At 44.9% G+C, this 23,259-nt stretch overlaps 2 protein-coding genes and 2 non-coding genes across 5 annotated transcripts in view; 1 reads left to right on the top strand and 3 right to left on the bottom strand.

The window, feature by feature from the left end:
* LOC125722597 (uncharacterized) overlaps positions 1-23,259 on the bottom strand; it is a 426,618-nt gene that overhangs the window by 156,204 nt on the left and 247,155 nt on the right. The window lies entirely within an intron of this gene.
* The window catches only part of LOC125722566 (cytohesin-2-like), a 227,538-nt gene that overhangs the window by 171,178 nt on the left and 33,101 nt on the right, over positions 1-23,259 (top strand). The gene's annotated exons all lie outside the window — the stretch shown is intronic.
* On the bottom strand, positions 8,261-8,343 carry trnal-uaa (transfer RNA leucine (anticodon UAA)). The gene has a single exon. It is a non-coding gene; the product is annotated as a tRNA-Leu (tRNA).
* Positions 8,633-8,715, bottom strand: trnal-uaa (transfer RNA leucine (anticodon UAA)). The gene has a single exon. It is a non-coding gene; the product is annotated as a tRNA-Leu (tRNA).

Here is a 23,259-nt window from a genome sequence, read left to right as displayed (position 1 = left end):
GGGCACCCGGAAATCATTCATTCGAATTTTAAGCCTCTGAATGAATACTTTGGCCTGATCAAAGCCACGGTCAACACCCCGCGCGAGCTGTTTTTCCCCGTCCTACCCAGCAGACTGCCAAATGGGAAACTAGTGTTTACCCTCTGCAGGACATGCGCGATCGAGAACAGACAGGAGGGGACCTGCGGGCATTCCGACGCAGAGCGGGAGCTAACAGGTGTCTGGGTCTCAGCGGAGGTAAATCTGGCTTTAGAGAGGGGCTATTCGGTCGTGAAGGTGCACGAAGTGTGGCATTTTCCCCAGACCAGCGGCGACCTGTTTAGAGATTACATTAAAACCTTTCTCAAAGTGAAGCAGCAGGCTTCGGGCTACCCCGACGACGCGACCGATGACGTGGGTCGCAGGGAGTACATAAAAAACTATCTCGAGCGTGAGGGGATCGAATTGGAGCCCGATCAGATAGTGTCTAATGAAGGGAAGCGGCAAGTGTCCAAACTTCTGCTTAACTCTCTGTGGGGTAAACTGGCGCAGAGGAGCAACATGCTCCAGACATGTATAGTGTCTGACCCGGGGGAATTTTTTAATTTTTTCTGCTCGGACCTGTACGAGATTTCCAGCTTCGCGTTTGTCAACGACGAGGTCGCCCTCATCCGCTGGCGTTTCAAGTCTCCCTACAAAGTGCCGCCGGGAAAGACTAACATATTCATAGCGTGTCAAACTACCGCGTGGGGTCGGTTGACGCTTTACAAAGAACTGGAAAGATTGGGGCGGAGGGTGCTGTATCACGACACCGACAGCATCGTGTACATAAGCAGGCCTGGTGAATATGACCCGACCTTAGGCAATTACCTGGGCGAGCTGACGTCCGAATTAGCCCCCGACGAATACATTGCTTCGTGGGGTGCGCTGGGACCAAAAAGTTACTGTTACCGACTCAACAACGGGAAAACACAAATGAAATGTAAGGGTATAACTCTAAATTACGAAACCTGTCAAAAGGTAAACTTTGACAGTATGATCGGATTGATTGAAAACTACATCGGAGGTTGTAGGAATAACCCCGCTATAATAACGCAGTACAACAAAATCGAACGCGACATGAAAAGCTTTCGCCTGTTTAATAGGCCTCTAGATAAAAAGGTCAGGGTCGTCTACGACAAACGCAGATTGCTGGCTAGCGGGGAAACTCTGCCTTTCGGTTACTGAAATGTAAAACTAGCAGCATCGCAAAAGGGCTTTTAAAGTTTTTTCTAAAAATCAAAGATGTTCATTTGTTTTAAAATGAAAAGTTTTTTTCAAAGATGTTTTTTAAAATCAAAGTAAGATGTACAAATGTTTTAAACTGAGAAATGTTCCTAGTAAGATGTTTTTAAAAATGAAAAGTTTTTTACAAAGATGTTTTCTAAAAATCAAAGATGTTTTTAAAATGATCATAGTATGATGTTTTTAAAATGTTCATAGTAAGATGTTTTTAAAAATGAAAAGTTTTTTCCAAAGATGTTTTTAAAATCAAAGATGTTTTTAAAATGTTCCTAGTAAGATGTTTTTTATTTTCAAACTTGTGTACTGAAATGTTTTGTACATTTATCACAAGAGTTTTTATTAAAAACTTACCCATGCACTCTGTGTCTGTGAAAGCTGACACCCCTCCAGCAGTGGTTTGCACGTGTGTGTGTGTGTGTGTGTGTGTGTGTGTGTGTGTGTGTGTGTGTGTGTGTGTGTGTGTGTGTGTGTGTGTGTCGTCGGAAAGATTTAAAAGATTAGGGCAGTATTTACCGTTTCGTCAGTGTGTTTTTTTTTTTTGCAAAATGATGGGTAGCGGCGTGAGAGAGGTCGACTTTGATCACCGTTTAGAACTCCCGTTTACGGCTATAATCGCAGGGGCAAGTTCTTCGGGGAAAACCTATTTCACTAAAGAAATGCTTTTAAATCAGAGTCACTGTTTCATAGGGGGCCCCGTTAAAAAAATTGTGTGGTGTTTCGCTTCCCATCAGCCGCTTTATGATGAACTACGCGATCGGATCAGCGAAATTGAATTTATACAAGGGCTTCCCAAAAGCTGGGAGGACGAGGAGCGCTTCCCCTCAGGCTCCTTGATAATCATCGATGATTTGATGGACAGCGCGTCCGAAAACAAACTCGTGGCAGAAGCTTTCACGAGGTTCAGACATCACCGTCAAATCTCGGTCATCTACCTGGTGCAGAACGTATTTCACCAGGGCAAGTACAGCAGGACTATAGCCCTAAATACGACTTATTATTGTCTGTTTAAGAATGTGCGAGACAGAATGCAAATCAAAGTTTTAGCTCAGCAAATGTTTCCTTGGCAGAAAAAGTTTTTTCTAGATGCCTACCATGAGGCCACAGGGCCCGCGCACGGCTATTTATTGGTCGATTTGAGAGCCACGTGCCCAGAAGAGTTCCGACTCAGGAGCGGATTATTACCGGGGTCGTTACCCATCGTCTTTCTACCGGCGAGCCATTGATTTATCACTACTAAGCTATGTCCGAACATCTCAGGAAACACCTGCCGACCCTTAAAGTTTTACAGAGGACGAGGGGGGTGAAACGTAAAAAGATTCTTACGGCTGACCCATCTAACGACATAATTTTGGCTCTCTCCGAAATCTGTCTCAATCTCATAAGAGGTCGCATACCTTTAACCGTAGCTCAATTTACCAAACTCAAGAAACAGAAAAGATTGATTAAACTTTTCGCATGTAAGAAAAACAGCGTCGCTAGGAAACGCGTGGCAATTCTTCAAAAAGGAGGATTCTTATTACCGCTCTTATCAGTGGCTCTGCCATTCGTTACAAGCCTGTTTGCCGGTAAGACGGCTAACTAGCCTTTTCCAGCAACATGAGCCAAGTCAAGAAAATGTTTATGCTCAGCCCCCAGCAACTGCGTACGCTGACCCAGAGGGCGACCCCGCATACCATCGGGGAATCGGCCCTGGGTGAACTCGAACACCAGATGCAGGGTTTAATAAATCAGCCGGCTATGCATCTGGATGAAAAAGTGAAGAGATACAACCAATTGCTACAGAGGTATCTGAATCTAGCCCGAAAAGAGGAAAATCAGGGGCGAGAAATTGTCCTTACAGAGCGGAAAGAAAAAACGGACGAGGAGGAGGAGGAGGGGAGACAGCCTGACGGCGGCGGCGCGACTGGGGACAAATCTGTACAGGAAGTTATCCAGCAAGTGGCGCCTAGGGCTAGAAAGAACGTGGGGTACATCTTGCATAAACTGCTCGATTCCGACGGGGCTGTACGTTGGACCCAGTCGGGTGAACTCATCATCAGAGATAGACCCATTAAAGGTTCCCATATTTTAGATTTGATGAAAACTTTATCGCAGCCTAAATCCCACGCCGGCGGATATCCTAAAGGCTGGGAACCCTTTTTAAACGTGATATCAGAATTAAACATCCCCCTCACGAGCGTGGGTAACATCCAAGCCAGGAAAGCCCTAAGTCATCTTAAAGATTACGGCGGAAGGGATCCCCCGCCTCCCTCCTCCCCTCCTGTGAAACAGAACCTCGGGAGACGTAGAAAACGTATTGTTGACGACTCACCACCACCGCTTGAGGGAACCCCTCACACACCGCGCGATTCCTCCCCAGAATATCGTTTATGGCCTTTAAAGGGTACTCCTTATGCTCCGTGGATAGATTACAACGATTAAGTGTTTTATATACGTGTGTGAAAAAGAATTAAAACGCGTCGGTTAATAAAATGTAAAATTTATTGAATAAAGGGTGTCACGTTTTTATTTTTTCCCCAACATGAATCTAACAAGCATAACAATCTTTAAATAGTTTTAACGAACATACATTTTGCGGCTTTGAAAGTTTATCGGCATTAACACGGCTAATACACTTGTGATATTTCTTGATAAACTCGGATACTAGAGCGTCGTTTTTCCTCAAGTCGTCAGAGTACAACATCATAGTCTCTTGAAATGAAAGTCCCATGAAGCGCCGGTAGAGGAAAAAGGCGACGTGGGCCCCGCACGTGGAAGAAAAGTCATGTTGAACTTGACGCGTATTATACCTTATTTCGGTAGCGTGCCTCCCCAAGAAGCTCATAAAACTCTTTGGGTAGTAAGGGGAATCGGGGGGATAACCGTAAGAATCAAAGAAGGAGGCTTTGCCCTCTTGGGGCTCCAAAATTATCCCGATCCAGTGTTCACCCTCTCTATTCTGGTCATGCGTGTTTGCGACCAGAAAAGCGGGCCTGGTCTCTATGCGGGTGGGTAATAAATCGCTAGGCCACACGCCTCCAAAAGCATCCCCCAGCAGGGGCCGTAAAACGCATTCCAGCTGGTGAGTGTTCATGATGATGATGATGATTAAAAGTCCACCAGAACCTGTCTCTTGGCGTTTATTTCAATCACGCTGTCGAAGCAGGCGTAGACGATGAGACTCATGGTTCGAGGTAGTGGGGCTCTGAACCTTAAATCCAGACGGCACGTGCCGCTGATGGCGGGTGACAGGGCACCGCCGTCCAGCTCGTCGTCTCGGGAGAGATTGAGAGCAAATAGCGAGTATCCGTTTTCAAAATCCTCGCGGTTGATGCATAAGGGCGAATCCTTTAAATGCCTGTTTGTAGCCAGGAAAAGGTTGTAAAACTCTCTGACCGACTGCCTCGCTCTAAAATCGGGCTGGAACGGTTTGCTGGGTATGTGTCGCCCGTTGACTGAGAGGCTCAGAAATTCCAGGTCACAATGCTGAAACCTGAACGGGTTTCTGTTTCGCGTGCCCACGAACGCGGCGTGGTCCACGATCCCCAAAACGATGTAGCGCGGTAAGTTGCCCAGGAAGAGGTTGTCCTGCGGGCAAACCCGCGATTGTGCGGGCAGCGTATAATTTTTAACGACTACCCTGCTTATAGGGTACAGGGCGTTTGCTTTCATGAGAGCGGCCGAGTGACCCAGTGACACCGCCGGGGAGACCTCCACTTTTTTCACAAACAGGCTGGCCCTCAGTATTTTCAGCTCGTAATCGGTGTCATTTCTACACATGAGACTAAAGTCGCTTTTAGCCTTTACAAACTTTAAGCGTATATCCACGTTGTTTAACAGCATTCGTTCGCTGAAAAAAATATCGGCGTGTATAGGACCCATCAGAGAAAACTCCTGAGAGTTTCTACAGAAGGCGGCTCGCTTCTGTAACCCCACGTTGGGGCCCTGCGCTGAGACGTCCACGCTATCCAAGTCGCCCCCGACGTCTTTGTACCAGAGCCCTGCCGAAAACTGACTCTCTAGCGTATCCGTAGAAAAATTGAGCAGGGTCTCTATGACTGACCTATAGGGGTGCGTGGCCGACGAAGAACTGATCAGGACGTCGTTCAGACTCACATCCAGCTGGGAGAATATGCCGTTTAGCGGGTACTGTATAATACCGCAGGGGTCGGCGTCAAGCAGGGGGGCTCCATCGGCCCTAACGATCTTGAGCCTTAGATATAGCAGTGTAGAGTTGAGGTCCACATAGAAATTGCCCGACCCCGGTATTAGGAAATCCAAAACATCCTGATCGGTAATGGAATTTAATGGGTTGATTTCTACATAATTGGTCTGATCTATGGATAATTGCGTCATAGGGGCCGCAAACAGGTCCAATTCAGATTTGGTACATTCAGCCGAGAGCCGGTGAGCTAGAGCCATTCTTGTTTACGCTGCGTTTTCTCTCTCTTAAAATATGTCCCCGGGGGGTTTCCTGTTTCTCTTGGCGGATGGAGACTTGGGAATCCTGACGCCTCTGCCAGATTTATTTTTCTTTTTTTTTTTATGACCTTGCAGCAGGGCTAGAGGTGCTTGGGCTCTCGTTCTACTCCCCCTCCTCCTCCTCCGAGAGAGGAATAGCAGACCCGACCCTTCCTGCTTGGGGTCACCTGTGTTTGTAAAACGGCCGCTGACTACAGAGCTGACTAGATCCGATCCTATTCCTTTGACCGCCGATTTCAAATGAGGTTTCGCTATATCGACCCCACGCTTAAGAAAGGGTAAAACGAATCTAAAAGCCCTACTGAGCATGGACCCCAACCCACGCCCGTACATCACGGGGCTCCCCGCAAAACCGGGGAGCCCATGTCCCGCCTGACTGGTGTAATACGTAATAAATCTCTGTGGATTGTGGTAAGCCATTGTTTTCTTTTTTTTTTTAAACGGGGCGAAAGTGTAGCTTGACGATCGTTTTTCCGTAGGAGAAATTAATCAGAGTATTCTGATCGTTCTTTATCTCAATATGCAAATTCTGTAGGCTCTGCTTGTTCACCGGTACGTACTGCAGCTTGTGGAACGGCAAAGTGACTACGTCGCCGAACGCACCGTCTATTTTAACGGTTCTGAGGAGCGGGACTACAAATTCCCCCACGTGCTGCGGTTCCACGATGTTACAGTAGACGTACATATTGTAGAATCCCGCGTGAATGTCGCCCGGGTAGGGTGAGGTCGACCCGCTACCTCCTCCTAGGTTATACCACTGACCCGGCTCAAAGCCCAGCATGTAGGCCAGAGTAGGTTTAAATTGGATCTTGTATTTATGGTTTCCCGTCATATTAACCCTTCGTGTAATCTCGCTGTATGAGAAGGAAACTTCGGTACCTAATTTTTTTAACGTAGCGTTGATTTCTGTCACAATCTGTTTCAGAGATTCATAATAGCCCACTTTAATTTTCCGAGGAAAAAGGTAAGGTAGGTCCACTAAAGGATCGGCCGCTCTCTTTGCCTCCGCCTCCGTATCCCGCAATTCAAAAGTATTATCCGGGTGTGTAACATTTCGCCACGTGTAACAATACATGATTTCAGCCAGAGCTACTTCGTAAGGCCCCCGTAGCTCTATAGGTCGCGAGAGCATCACGGTGTAATCCGAACTCTGGTTATCGGGGAAGATGGAGAGACAAGAGTTTGACGGTAGCGTGAGGTAAAAAGAGGGGCGGGCGTCCATTTTCTTTTTTTTTCTTTTTTTTCTCTTTTTTAAAAAATTAAACCTGTATCAAGTCCGACCGCGGTATCCACGAATCGAACCTCGAGGGCCAACCCTGCCAATGTACTAAAATCCACTTTTTCCCCTTTCTGTCGGTCTTTGAGCCTATAACCTTCTCGACCTTGAACGCGCGTCTCGGAGATATTTTGACTTTCTGCAGCTCCGCTTCATAGAATGTTCCCTCGAGTATTTCACCGCTCACGTCCCTCAATTTATATACCGGTGGGGATCTGGGTACACGTTCGCATATGACAAAGTACTCGTCCGTAAATGTCTGCTCGTACTTTTTGTCAAATATCTGACTGTGCTTGGAGACTCTCACAGTGTCCCCTATGTTAAACTTAAAACGTGGCCGTGTGCTTTTTTTCTTCAGGGGACCGTATAGATTATCAAATACTAGATGAGCATTATCGGGCCTGACCTCGGCAGGTTTCATTTTAATAGCGCTGTGAAATGACTGGTTGTACCCCTTTATTAGATCGTCCAACACGTCCACATATCGCCGGGTGTTTTTAGCCGTAAAGTACCTGTACATCCTCTCTTTTAACGTTCGATTAAATCTCTCTACGATGGAAGCTTTAAGTTCACTAGCCGTAGTGAAATGGGTGATTTTATGAGTTTTTAAAAGTTTCTGAAAAGTCCCATTTAAAAACTCCTTACCGGCATCCGTCTGTAGCTTGAGGGGGACGCCCCCCTCGGTTAAAATAGAATCAAAGGCCTGGGTTACAGCCGCCCCAGTCTTGTTTCTTAACGCGCGAGCATAGGCTTTTTTAGAAAAAACATCAATCACCGTAAGGAGGTATTTTAACCCGTCGTTGTACGTGGCCAGCCCTTGCATGTCGCATAAATCGGCCTGCCACTGATACATGGCTCTCGGAACAAACACTCTGTTCCTGGGGAAATTCTTTTTAACCGGTTTATGTAAAGTATAACTGTCTTGCATAGACAGCCAGTCTCTGATGTCATCAGCAGCCACTTTTTTCCCCGTATCTTGCTGCACGGCTCTCTGCAGTCTGGAGACACCTCCGTATGACCCCGGTTGGCTGGGGTCATAGTACGAACTGCTCAAGACGCGAGCTGTAGTCTTGGCAACAGACATGCTTTTCACACACTGAGTGGGGGGAGAGCGGGGGTGCGGCGTTTTATAGCTGACTGTGGATGGGGGGTTGTTAGGAGACTGAGTGAACATCAGTGAAATTTTTGTGTGTTTTTTCTACATTTAACCCATATTGTGTAGTTTGTTTTTTTTAATTATTATTATTTTACAAAAGAGTTTAGCTGGGGTGGGGATCGAACCCACGCGGACATACGTCCATTGGATCTTAAGTCCAACGCCTTAACCACTCGGCCACCCTGCTCAGCATTTTTTACCTGTTATTTACAAAGACTATTACAACGGTATTCAAGTTTTATTTTTTTTTTATTTTTGCAATTAGTGAAAGATATATATATATATATTTTAAAAAAGCTGGTATACAATTTGTGAAGGTTACATTTTCAAAATGCAGGTATACATTTAGTTACAGCCGTGACAGTTGTTGAGGTAAGAGACTGAGTGAACATCAGTGAAATTTTTGTGTGTTTTTTCTACATTTAACCCATATTGTGTAGTTTGTTTTTTAATTATTATTATTTTACAAAAGAGTTTAGCTGGGGTGGGGATCGAACCCACGCGGACATACGTCCATTGGATCTTAAGTCCAACGCCTTAACCACTCGGCCACCCTGCTCAGCATTTTTACCCATTATTTACAAAGACTATTACAATGGTATTCAAGTTTAAATTTTTTTTTATTTTTGCAATTAGTGAAAGATATATATATATATTTTAAAAAAGCTGGTATACAATTTGTGAAGGTTACATTTTCAAAATGCCGGTATACATTTAGTTACAGCCGTGACAGTTGTTGAGGTAGATTAGCGATGTCACATGCAGTAAAGTGGATATAGTGGCTTTTTCAACGATACATGTATGTAGAGTAGAAAGCATCTGATTAACATCGATAGGCTGCTTATCATGAAATTTAGAGGTGACTACATCTACTATTAAAGCGTAAAATACAAAAATGTGATTACAGTCAAATTCATTGTCAGGAATACAAGATAGACAAGCGCGTATGAGACTTTCGGGGGAATGTCTTTCTCCCTCTGACATCAGTTGAGTAAGTAAATCCATCCCCCGCTGATAATTTTCTCCGACTTGAGAAATCTCAAATAACACTCTATGAAAGCAGCAACAAGCATAATCATCCCGACAATCGCTTTTATCAATAGCACGCAACAATAGTGGACTAACTTTTTCTAAAAAAACATTTAACATAAACCGCCGTAAGGGTCTGCTGATACCGTTCCCCATCACAAGATGCTTTTTGTTTTAGTCTCGGGCCTCCCAACGAGTCAGAAATTCTTCTTCCAGGATCTGCTTAAACGCTGGGTTCTGCTCAAACAGATCTTGTTCCAGTCGAGTGATTTCCACCATGCCGTTGCGGGCCTCACGCAGATCGTACAGGATAGCTTCCACTGCCCCCTCCAACCTGCCGGCGGCCGCTCGGATGCCCAGGGTCGATAGAACGTGGGTCAAGGCGGGTGTCAGCCGATCGGTCCAGAGGTCACGCAACACAGAGTCAAAGTGTATGTAAAAGTAATTTCTACCTGGGGGAAACAAACAAGGGTGTTGTCTCTGACTGGGGTGATCCACTTCACAACCGTAGCAGTTTCTCTCTTGATGCTTCCTGATGACTGAGGTTAAAAGGCCCACTATCATAGCCTTAATACAAGTCAGCATCCCACGGCAGAGAGCCGGTCTGGAGAGAAGCGTGCAGATCTCAGGCGTCGGAGGGTCCTCTCCAGGATCAGAGGCCGGTGATGATGGGGGGGTTGGAAGGAGCTCCCCGGGATCAGAGGTCAGGGTTGCTGCTGGAGCCTCATTGTCCCCGCTTTCACCGTCGCTATAATTTGCTGCTGCTCCTGCTGCTGCCATGATGTTTGTGAAAAGGGGTTGTAACAGAGTCCACTTTATATAGCGACGGCGGGTGAGGGGGTGAGGGGGGTCCTTACGGCGTAGGGTTTGTCATCTCTTGCATCTGCTTACGCCCCCGACTCTCCTTAAACATCGCTTGGTAGTAACCAGACTTTTCTTGAATCATCTGCATCCAAATCACAAACGGTATTCTCAGGCCAAAACAGTCGCATTTAGGCCACTGCCATATATTCACCATTCTCTTGTCCAGCTCCCCGGTCGCGTCCCACTTCATAATGGTGGTACGCTGTTTACGAGCATCTCTATAGTGCATCTCCATTCTTCCAGTCTCGACCTCAAGGTCGGGGTCGGTGCTCTCCTCCATCATCGGGGTAACGACAGTCTTCAAGTTTCCCCATTCCGTTTCGGAAAAAGTCACCAGATACGGGTCGTCTTTCGGGGGGTCTGGGCCGTCTCCGGTGACCTGAAAGACGCGCAGTTCCTCCGCAACGTTGTCAAAGAGGCAGACCAGTTTATTCCCGTTGGGCAGCTCCCAGATAGCCCTCGGGTCTTCCGACGGTCGCATCATTGGTACCCGTCTACGTGCCGTATGAATCTTCCTGGGAGCCCCCGGAGGCTGCATAATGGCCTCCTGCTCCTGTTGAGTCTTAGAAGGTGAGGTTGAATCTTTCATTTCGGAAGTCCCAGACATGTCTGTATTTTTTGAAAAGATAGAGTTGGCCCTGCAGCGCGAAGCTCCCTATATTCTACACGGCCTGCTCGTGGGGGCGTGGTACGGATGAAGATGATGCCTCTAGGAGGAGGAAAAGGCCCCCCGCTCGACGTAATACAATTTAATTGTCTCTGTCACCCCATATCTGCACGGTCATGTATGACAAACAAAACTATAAACAGAATTTACTGGCGGGGAAATTGTCAGACTTGATGTATGACCAGGTGGTACGGCCTTGATGATGCTACTCGTGCCTGTGTAAGAAAATTATCTGTAATTTGGGACGTATGTGAAAACAAAACTTTAAACAGAATTTACTGGAGGGCAAAAGTGTCAGACTCGATGTATGGCCCGCGTGGCCGGGTAGGGGGGGGCGCCTCGATGGCCAGGTGGCACGGCCCTGCAGAATTTACTGGCGGACAAATTGACAGACTCGATGTATGTCTCGACTTATGACCTTTACAAATTGGCGCCATACGCCGATGTGATACAAACGCTTGCGTGAGGAAAAAACACACGGTCAAAACTAGCGCCGAGCGTTTTTATTGGACGATAGACCCTGCACCTCCTCCTCTCATTCTTTGCTCCAACTTTACCATTTTATCCCACAGTCTCTCACAGTTTCTCTCAGACTCGCGCAGCAGCACGCCTCTCAGCTCTCCCGCATCGCTCTCTCCGAGGATTATCCAAAGCCGTGCGGACCTTTCCGCGCTACCGCACCAGTATGTGAATAAGTCCTTTGCTGATTCTCCGAAGCCCGGGGACCTTACCACGCTACCGCACACCGTACGCTCGCGCTCCATCAGGTAACCCAGCCACGCTCACTCCCGCCCGCGCACCACAAAATAATAATAATAATAACTTATTCAAATAACACACGCTCATAAGCACTCTCATCAATATCATTTTTAAAATAATACACACTCATAAGCACTCTCCTCAATATCATTTTAAAATAATAAACATTTAAAATAAGCATTTAAAATAATAAATAAATAAATCCAAATACCATTGCAGCACTAACACAACCAACCCAGGCCCCCTAAGCCACAATCATTTAAAATAATAAATAAATAATTAAATACAAATACCATTGCAGCAGTTACACAACCAACCCCCCGGGGAAGAAGACAAAAAAAAATATTTAAATAAATAATTAAATCCATATGCTATTGCGTCAGTTACACAACCAAGCTCAACCCACTACAACATAAGCTCCGCCCACTGAACTTTTGAACGTGACCTTTGACCCGACCTGTCATTTTGACAAAAGCGGTATCCTTCCTCTCTCTCTTGCAAGGTTGCTATTTGTGGACTATAGCTCCGCATTTAACACTATCCTTCCGAACAGACTGTTCCATAAAATGGCATCCACCATAACATCTGCTTTTGGATACAGGATTTCCTAACCAACCGACCACAGTCTGTCAAGATGGGTCCCCACCACTCCTCCTCCCTGTCTCTCAGTTCTTGTACTCCCTGTATACATATGATTGCAATCCAACCCACAATACTAATGTCATCATGAAATGTGCCGATGACACAGCTGTGGTGGGCCTGATTAGCAGTGGAGATGAGACAGCATACAGGGAGGAGATTGGCAGACTGGTGTACAGCTAACAACTGGATGTTAAATACCAAGAAAACAAAGGAACTCATCATTGGTTTTAGAAGGAAAAGGGTGGATCACCAGCCTCTGGTGATAAATGGGGAAGTTGTGGAGAGGGTGTCAACATTCAAGTTCCTGGGCACACACATATCGGATGACCTCACCTGGACAAATAACAGAATTTGCTTGATCAGGAAGGTGCAGCAAAGACTGTACTTCCTGAGAGTTCTCAGGAGAATCAACCTGCCACAACCTGCCACAACATCAGAGTGTCCTGACCTATGGTGTCTTGGTGTGGTACAGCAGTAGCTCTGCAGCTGACAAAAATGCCCTGCAGAGAGTAATCAGAGCTGCTGAGAAAATAACCAACACACACCTACCTACCCTGGAATATATCTTCAACCCCTGGTTCCTCCGCAAAACATCAAATATCATAAAGGACTCATCCCACCCTGCTCATAATCTCTTCCAACGTTTGCCGTCAGGCAGACAGACGATACAGGACAATAAAAACACACACCACAAGACTTTTGAACAGTTTTCACACAGAGGCCATCACCACCCTGAATGACGCTATGAAGTCGCTAAAACATTGATTGTGGAATGACATGTATCCTTATTTTATGCCAGTTACTACTTTGTTTTGACAATACATGGCTGGTACTTTAAAATTACTCTGTGTGTGATTAATTTCTTTTAATTTAATTTAGGCTTATTTATTAGTTTTCTTATTTATTTATTTGTTTATTTTAAGATAAGATTTTCTGTATTTTCTTTATGTGGGTGTGATGCAGGGGAGGCATGGTGGTGCAGTGGTTAGCACTGTTGCCTCACACCTCTGGGACCCGGGTTCAAGTCTCCGCCTGGGTTACATGTGTGGAGTTTGCATGTTCTCCGCATGTCGTCGTGGGGTTTCCTCCAGGTACTCTGGTTTCCCTCCACAGTCCAAAAACGTGTTGGGGATAATTTGGCTTGCTAAATTGCCCGTAGGAGTGCATGCGTGAGTGAATAGTGTGTGTAAGTGTGCCCTGCGATGGGCTGGATGTAGCACACTTTCATGTTTCTGTGAAAAGTGATTCCAAAGTGAATCTTTACTCACTAAAACAATTTCACCGCATTGTTGTTCTTGCTCTACAATATTGTCATCTATACGTTTCATAAGAATAGTACACTTGTATGATCCATCAGTTTCCTTTATGAAATACTTAACAAATACCATCTCAGCCAATTTGTGTAACGGTCTTGATAATTGTACAGATGAATTCTGGGTAGATTTGGGCACGCCTCAGAGTCGTAGTGTGAGCGGTATGGGAGCGAAATTGGAGCGAGACAGAGCGACTGCTCCAGCCTTAATTAAAAAAACCGCTCCGCGCTCTGAACAAATTCCGCCTGCTCCACTCCTCGCTCACGCTCCGCTCACATGCTCTGGAGCACGTTTGTTTTTACTGTAACCCAATACTGTAGGATCCAGGGTTTACCTCCCACAGGAGGGAGAGGAAGAATTTTGACACCGCAGCAGGAGGATGCTGTGGTGCAGATGGTGATCGCCAATAACAGTGTAAGGCGGAGAGAAATCCACGAGAACATTATTGCCGATAACAACATATTTGCAAAGATCAACACTGTTAGCACAACTGTTTGTCTCAAGTTGTTTTAAAAAGGTAGCGAGGGTTATTTCTATTGCAATGAATACGGTCAGAGTAATAGGCTGGATGAGCCCTATAAAGGGCTTACTTTTATTGTTGCAGGCTGTTGGTCCGTGGCACCTGAACACTTCTAAACCTGTGGATTCCCATCTGCTCTCCAGTCTGCAGCACTCCTGTTTGTAAGAACCTGTGTGATCATTAAACCATGTGGATTGTCTGCCGGTTTTTCCACTTTATCTTTCAAAGACGCTGTTTCTTCTAAAATCAGTTATGTGCCCCCTGGTCATATGTATAGTAATTCATTTGCGTGCTCCCACTTGAAGAAATTTCTTAAAGTCAGTCTAACAATTCTCCTTTGTCAGTGTGATGACTTCAGTGTGAGCCTTTTACCTGTAGAGCATTTTGGCTCTATTACACTAGACTTCTGCAGTGGCTCAACTTTCTACGTATTTGACTGTTTAGTAGTAATTTTGGGCACAGAATGTTCTCCTCTTCATACAGGACTGTGTAAAAGTCTTGAGCTGTCAAAGAGGATGATGTTCAAATGATCTTCATGTTGGTGTAGAACTATAAAATGATGTCTGTCAGAACATGGCAGCTCTGTCATTTCACAGCCTCTCCGACAGTCACCACAGTATCTGCAGTCCCACCCCATGCATACAGCTATTTTTTGACTTGACCACTATCACACCTCTTATGGCTAATTAGTACCTCTTTGACTTTTGTTAACTTATTAAATTAATGAGTAAAATGAGCTGGTGGTGAAGTTTACATAATACTGTACGTGGAACGGCTGAGGTGCCCCTGAGGAGATGTTTGGGAACTGAAGAGGTGTTTATCTCACCACCCAAAAAGGCATCAGTAGCGTTTTGGAGAACAGAAGAAATACTTGTGAGTTTAAATTGTGTTTCTTTTAATTTCCATCCATCCATTTTCCAAACCGCTTATCCTACTGAGTTTAATTTGCATATATTCTAATGTTAAATAGTCCTTTTTCTGATCAATTATGTAATTACTACTCGGACGAACAGCATTAAACATTTTCTTTGGCGGCCCAAGACTTTTGCTCAGTATTGTAGGTAAGAGTCTTTAGAAAAAGGACAGGAGGTACTGTGAGCTTTGAAGGACACGTTACCAGCTGTATCTGTGCAACGCGCTACAGCAAAAGATTGAAAGGGTCTGCTGAGCAGAGCGAGGAATCGAGGCAGCGGTGAATGAAACTGACGAGAGGCAGACTGACACAAGTGTTTCCTTATATTATTCCATAAAGGAACTGCACAACAAACAACAATAACATGATGACCATGAATGACAAGTTACACTAAGGATGGTAAGGCACACACACGGCGAGTAATTACACAATGGCTAAGAGATCCGAGGATCAGGCAAGAACCGAGGACAGCCACAGTTAAAGGCACAGGTGACAACCCAATACACAGCACAAACTACAAACAGGGGCTATATACAAGACATACACAGGGCTATACACACGCGCTCACTGGGACATGCAGATGCTGCCGGCACTACAGTATGATAGCGTATTGGAATTATACACAGTTCAGTACAGTATCGTAATTTGAAAAGCATTTGAAACAGCTGTACTGTACATTGTCAAAAAAATCTGTAAATAGCGACACTGTCTATTGTATTACCTTATATCCATGTAATACATATACAAATGTCAGATGTTAATCTGCCTGAGACATGAAGAAAAAGGGAAAAAATCGGTTATAATGGTCATCGGCTTATAGCGATCAATTTCACCCAGACAGATGTGATCACTGTATATAGATTCCACTGTATTACCAGCTATAAAGGCAAGAGGCATAGCGGAAACTCGCTGACTTCACTTGAGTGAGATGCCTGAATGGCTGTCATGCTCTCCTTAGCATGTATTATTCAGCTCCATTCATGTAAGTTTTGCAGAAGGCTTACTGAGCTTCCATTTTGAGCAAACTGTGCCAGTCATAAGCACAAGTCTGCCTGTTGCTCCAGTGGCCTAATGGAAGAGGCACTGGTCTTCTGAGCCAGGGACAGAGCTGGACTGGGCACCTGGGATACATAGGAAATTTACAGACGAGAGGAGGCCATTCGGCCTATCAAGCTCGTCTGGGCAGAACTTACCTAATAGCTCAGAGTTGTTAAAATCTTATCTACTGTAGCTCTGATTTAAAGAAACCCAGGGTTTTACCTTGGGCTACACTAGCAGGAAGACTATTCCATACTCCAACTACACGCTGTGTAAAGAAGTGCTTTCACAAATACATTTTAAAATGTCCTGCCGCTAATTTCCCCCTATGGCCACAAGTTCTAATATATAAACTAATATTGAAATAGCCATTTGGCTGAACAGCATCCAGACCTGTTAGAATCCTATATACCTGAATCATGTCCCCCATTAGTCTTCTTTCCTAGAGGTTGAACAGATTCAGTTCAGCTAACCTCTCCTCATAAGACATTCCTCTAAGACCAGGAATCATTCTTGTAGCCCTACGTTGCACCCTTTCCAAGGCAGCAATGTCCTTTTTAAGGTATGGTGACCAAACCTGCACACAATATTCTAGGTGGGGTCTTACCAAGGAATTGTACAGTATAATTGTAGCATCACCTCCCTTAACTTAAACTACACACACCTAGAGATGTAACCTAACATCCTATTGGCCTTTTTAATTGCTTCCCCAAACTGACGAGAGTAGAACATGAAAGCATCAACATACGCACCGAGGTCATTCTCACAATCAGCTAACTTTATTTCAGTGGAACCCATAAAATATCTGTACTTTATATTTCTGCTCCTTTCATGGATAACCTTACATTTATCTACTTTAAATTTCATCTGCCAGGTATCAGCCCAGTTGCTAATTAAATCCTATTGTAGCCTCTCCGCTGCTAGATCAGTATCTGCTACATCACGTACCTTGGTGTCATCAGCAAATTTAACCATTTTACTGTATGTATTGACGTCACTATCATTGGCGCAAATTAGGAACAATAGTGGTCCTAAAATTGAACCCTATGGTATCCCACAATGAACGCAGGCCCACTGTGACATTGTGCCTCTAATAACTACCCACTGCTTCCTGTCTGTAAACCAGTTTTTGATCCAGGCTGATACAGTTTGTAAAAACCCTGTAGCTTTGACCTTAAGGACTTCTGGAAATCTAATAATTCAATGAATCTACATGGTGGTGAGTTATTTGTGTTCTCTACTGTGAACACCCATGTACAATAATCATTAAATTCATTTACTATATTAATTTCATTTTCAATTATAAAGCCCTTACTATCCTGTAGATTAGTGATTTCAGCTTTTAGAGCTTTTTTGGAGATAAAACATTGGAAGAAACTTTTAATGTCATACTTGTCATTCATTTTTTAACTCAACCTGTAGACTCCTGCCTTATTTTGAAATCATTAGTTATCTTCCATTTGTGGAAGAGAGCCCTTCTCCCCCGGACTTTATTCTTAATTTCCTTAGTAAACCACCTTGGTTGTAGTTTCCTAGATTTAGTTCTGCTGGTAACAGGTATGAAGTCCTCTTGTCCTTTTAAAAAATTCCCATGCCTCTTCAACCGTTTTGCTATTTAACTTGTTCACAGTTTCTAGTTTCAGTCTCATACCATTAAAGTTTGCCTTCCTCACAATATATTTTTTTCTTTTGGATTTTACTCTTCTGACACGAAAATTAGCCTGAAATTTAACCATGTTATGATCACTACTGTCCAGTGGTTCTAAAACCTCTAATTTTTCAATCCTATCCTGGTTATTAGAAAAAAGAAGATCAAGAATGGCTTCTCCCCTGGTAGGGGTATTAAACTGAGTAAAAAAACAATCCTGTACCACTTCCACCATCTCCAGTTCATTTACAGAAGAGCCAGAGACTGTGTCCCACTGTATCCCTGGTAAATTAAAATCACCCATAACCACCACATCATTTTTATTACTCATAATCCTGATGTCGTCATACAACATTCTGCTTTCCTCTGCAGCTACATTAGGTGTCTATAACAAACACTGACAATTAGGCCATTTGAGTTTTTAGCATTTATTTTAGCATCTGTCATTTCCGTACTGGGCATCTTCCCAGGGCTACGGGGACCTTCAGAATTCATTATGCCCCCCCCCCCCCCATTATGTACTGGGGATCCCAAAGTGGAGGGGTGGGTTTGGGTCCCATCTAGGATGACTCCTTCTCTTTATCATATTGATTGTTGCGATGAACCAAGGCAGTAGAAAGTGTAACAGGAAGCTTCATCACCATACCAGGTCTGAGGCTTAGAACGGCCATGTCCTCTGCTGGGTCTCACTTTGTCTATGGCCAACAGCTTTTACCTGCTTGTCATGGTTAAATCAGGCATCGCTTGAGGAAGGCTCATGCTGCACCTCACAGGGGCTTTATAACCTAGGGGTCTCTGAAAAGAAGCACTAAGTACCATTATGTGTGTCCAGAGCCCCTTTGCTGTTTAAAGTGGACACACTAAGAAAACACTCACCCAGCCCCGACTGTGCAGCAGAGTGGCGCAGAGGAAGTGTGCTGGGCCCATAACCCAGAGGTCGATGGATTGAAACCATTCTCTGCTATGTTGTCTCTCTTTTCTTATGCCAAGTTTAAGTGCTTCACAGCAAATTGCTGATCTTTCCTTCATTAAGGCTCTTATCCCCAGTGTTCAGAGGTTTTCAAAGGGGGGTGTTTTGCCCCCCTTTCCTCAGCTCTTCTTTGAAATTCTGCTTCTAAGGTCAGCATCCCAGACACCTTTTCACTGATGCTGATGACACTGATAGAGATGGTGAAACATGGCACCAAGATAGAAGAATGAGTGAAGCACCAAGTACTCTAAAGTGTGTTATGATACCCTTTGCTATTTAAAGTAGAAACACTGAGGAAAGACTCAGCTGGTCATTGTTCTACTACCTGCAAGCCGATCATTAGTGCATCTCCAGCCAACCGCCTCTGCTGTTTTACAAAATTCACAGCTAATCAGCTCAAAAATTTGTCAGACTTTTTCATTTTCTGTTGGCATTTAAACCCCTGACCGCTAGATGGCAGTGATGTAATCTATCTTCAGCCATCTGACTCATCCACTCCAACGTAAACAGAGTCAAAAACCAAAATGGCAATGCATGCAGGCACAGCGGCCTGGAGCTTTTCAATGCTACGCTTTTGTTGTGTAATATCTGACAATGTGCTACTGGTTTCTTTGCTTCTAGCACCAGAATTTTTTCTTTATTTTTATTCTTTTTTATTTTTGGTCTATGTATCTTTAGCTTTTATATGTATTTTATCTGTATTTATACTCTGTAAGTGTTAGTCTGTAGTTTTATGCTTACTATGGCGTCTACAGGCTTGCTCCAAATTACATCTCATTGTATTTTCACAGTGACAATAAAAGCATCTCACCTTATCCAAGGTTGGAGGTTGGATAAGGGCGCACCGCTAAAGTTTAGCTTTAGCAAACCTAGCTGTTGTGTTCACTGACTTATTACAACCTTAGAACACTAGGTGGCAGTGTCGAAAGGCAGACACTGTAGAGACGAGAAAGGAAGAAGTGTGATGAGTAGAGTGAGACGAATACGAACATCCGTACTGCTGTGCTACCTTGATGTTTTTGATGTAATGCTTGTTAAGTAAATAGCATTTCGTTTAACAGCATTTGTATATTCTCTGGCCTGGTTATTCGAGTGCTACACTACATTTCTGGCGACGAGTTTTGTGTTTTCACCTCTTCTTTTTTTTGCTGACTCACCATGGCTGGAAACGTGCCTGCACCTCCGATGTTTTTGCCGTGCCCGGGAGAGCCCCCGATACCTTTCGACATGTGGATGCGGATTTTCAAGAACTACCTACTGGTAGTTAATGCAACGGGAAATGCTTGGCCTGAAGCGCGCAGGAGAGCTACGCTACTCCACTGTCTCGGAGCCGAGGGACAACGGACTTTCTACTCGCTACCAGATACAGGTGACTCCTTTGACTCTGCTGTCACTGCTTTAGAGAAACATTATACACCTAAAGTAAACGTTGTTGTGGAACGACATACCCTCAGACAGCGAAAACAAGCACCTCACGAGACTATTATACAGTATGCGGCCGTATTGCGTGATCTCGCTTCAAAATGTGGATTTGATGATAAAACCGATGAGATGATCCGTGATCAGCTGATTGAACATGTGAATAACTCAAACATAAGAGAGAGGCTCCTGCTCGAATCGGATCTGACACTGGACAAAACCTTAACACTCGCATCACAAGTAGAATCTGCTGTTCAACAAGCAAAAACAATAGCAGGAAAGGACAGTGTCTCAGTGCAAGCTGTACAACCTCGTTCACAATTCACTAAAAAGAAATACACACAGCACATTCATCCTAATAAGCCATTCAATGCCTCCACTACATCTTCCCGCAGCTGTTTCAGGTGTGGTTCTAACACACATCTGGCTAATTCTTCTCAGTGTCCTGCAGCCAAAGCAACTTGCAAGTCTTGCCATAAAGTTGGACATTTTTCTCGTGTTTGTCGCTCATCCAAGACAAGTGATGTACGTGAGATTCAGCTACCTAAACTGACTGTGCTATACTTAAACAACACTTGCCATGCACCACATACACTTACATGCAAAATCAATATCAGTACTCCTGCTTCTCTTACCAAAGAGCATGAAATGGTTGTTGACACAGGATCAGGAGTATCTATTTTGCCACACCACATCTATGTTCAGTATTTCAATGACACACCACTACTTCCACCTGTTAGTCAGCTAGTGACTTACACAAGGAAGAGAATTCCTGTGCTTGGTTGCCTACAAGTCAAAGTGAGTAGAGGAGTTCTCACTGCCCCAGTTACATTTTACGTGGTGAAGAAGGGCACTTCTCTTTTAGGAAGAGATCTCATGAAAGCCTTAAGCATCTGCATTGAAGGTAACACTACCCTCCCTCCCGTGTTTACCACAAACTCTGCATCTGCTCCCTGTATCCGTACTGCTAGTGCTGTTAGCTGTGTGACTGTTTCAACCGCTTCCTGCATCCCTACTACTCCAGACATTGGTTGTGCACAAAACTTTGTGCATAAGGTGAAAATTGACCCCACTGTTAAACCAGTACGCCAGAAATTACGACGCCTGCCTTTTGCTGTAAGAGCTTCTGTCTCAGCTGAACTTGACCGCTTGCTGAAAGCTGGTGTGATTGAGAAAATTGATGCATCACCTTGGGTTTCGCCTATTGTAGTTACAGGACAGAAAACTGGTGGAATACGAATGTGCACAGATCTCCGTGAACCAAACAAGGCTGTGGTCACAGATTGCTACCCTCTACCTCATGTGGATGAACTGCTTGCAAATTTACAAGGTGCAAAGCTGTTTTCTACAATCGATCTGGCTAATGCATACTACCAGTTGCCTCTTCATTAAGATAGCAGAGACCTTACAGCATTCATCACACATGATGGTCTGTTCCGATTCTGCAGAATTCCTTATGGCCTCACATCAGCCCCCTCAGCCTTCCAGAAAATGATGGCTGACATTCTCAACGGTCTTCCAGGTGTTCAAAATTATTTGGATGACCTTATTGTCTATGGCAACTCCCCTGTTGAGCATGACCAGAACCTCAACGCTGTCCTCCAAAAGCTGAAGGAGGCTGGATTGGTTCTCAATGAGAACAAATGTCACTTCAGGAAAACCTCCCTACGCTTCCTAGGTCATGTCATTACTGTAGATGGCATTCTTCCTGACCAAGAACACATTAATGCTGTCCTGAAAGCCCCTCCTCCATCTGACGCTGTTGCCCTGAGATCGTTTCTGGGCCTAGTGTCCTGGTATTCAAAGTTTCTGCCTAACTTTGCGACGGTTGTGGCTCCTATGCGTGCCTGTGTCAGTGAAAAAGACACATTTACATGGTCTCCTGCAGCACAAAGCAGCTTTGAGGAAGTTAAGCAACTTCTTGTGGACAGTCCTGCGCTTGCTCTTTTTAACCCTTCTCTACGACCGGTAATTTCCACAGATGCAAGTGACTATGGACTTGGAGCTGTCTTTGCACAAGTACAACCTGATGGCACAGAGAAGCCTGTGGCTTTCGCTTCCCGCACACTGACTGAAACGGAGAGGAAATACTCGACTGTTGAAAAAGAAGCACTTGCTTGTGTGTGGGCTACAGAAAAATGGAGAACATACCTGTGGGGACGTCGTTTTACTCTCCGCACAGATCACCAGGCATTGACAACACTGCTCAGCACAAAGGGAATCGGTCGGGCTGGTATGCGGGTTGCCCGCTGGTCTGCACGCCTGCTATGTTTTGACTATGATGTTGTCTATCGACCAGGCTCCCAGAACTATACGGCTGATTGTCTCTCGCGCCTTCCCCTGCCTGCGCCTCCTGACTCTATTTCAGATTCAGAACCCGAGATGGTGGCACATATTTCTGCTGTCCTAAGCTCCCTTCCAGTGGCTGACTTCAACTCTGCTTGTTCTTCTTGTCCTGAACTGTCAGCCCTGCGCTCACAACTTGAAAGTGGTTGGCCTCCATCGGTTAAATCAGTAAGTGGTGTACTAGCCCTATACTATAAGATCAGAGATGAGCTCTCCGTCAAGGATAACTACATCCTCAGAGGCTCAAGACTCATCGTGCCACTCTCCTTACGACACGCACTGATCATGCTTGCACATGAGAGTCATCAAGGAATCGTCCGCACAAAGCAACGTCTGCGCGACCTCTACTGGTGGCCAAAGATGGACTCACAAGTTCAGTCTTGCATTGCTTCATGTATACTCTGCCAGGTTAATGATAAAACAGCTTCTATTCACCCTGCTCCTTTGCAACCAGTCCCGCTGCCTGATGGACCATGGAAGAAACTTGGCCTTGATATTGTTGGACCCTTTAACACTGCAGTTTCTGCTTGCAAACAGGCGGTATTCAGGGCTAACGGGGGTTTATTTGGGACGACAGGACCAGGAAACATTCACCCACGCCGAATCCACAATGACAGACAAAGGGAACAGGTCAGACCAGGACTTAAATACAACGAGACTAAGCAAAGAAATCAGACAACGCTGGAAACGATCAGGGAAGCACACGTGGGAATTCAGGGGGCGTGGCACACATGAGGAGCCGACGAGCAGGGCATGACACATACATACATACAAACGCACACCCACTGCCACCCCAGTCTTGTCTCTTAACGCACACGCGTAGGCCTTTTTGGAAAAAACATCAATCACCGCAAGCAGATACTTTAACCCATCATTGTACGTCGCCAGCCCTTGCATGTCGCATAAATCGGCCTGCCACTGACACATGGTTGTCAGTACAAACACTCTGTTCCTGGGGAAATTCTTTTTAACCGG

The sequence above is a fragment of the Brienomyrus brachyistius genome, unplaced genomic scaffold (genome assembly GCF_023856365.1).
Source record: "Brienomyrus brachyistius isolate T26 unplaced genomic scaffold, BBRACH_0.4 scaffold40, whole genome shotgun sequence".
NCBI classification, from domain to species: Eukaryota; Metazoa; Chordata; class Actinopteri; order Osteoglossiformes; family Mormyridae; genus Brienomyrus; species Brienomyrus brachyistius.
The sequence above is the reverse complement of the archived record's forward strand: the minus strand, read 5'-3'. Positions and strand labels throughout refer to the sequence as shown.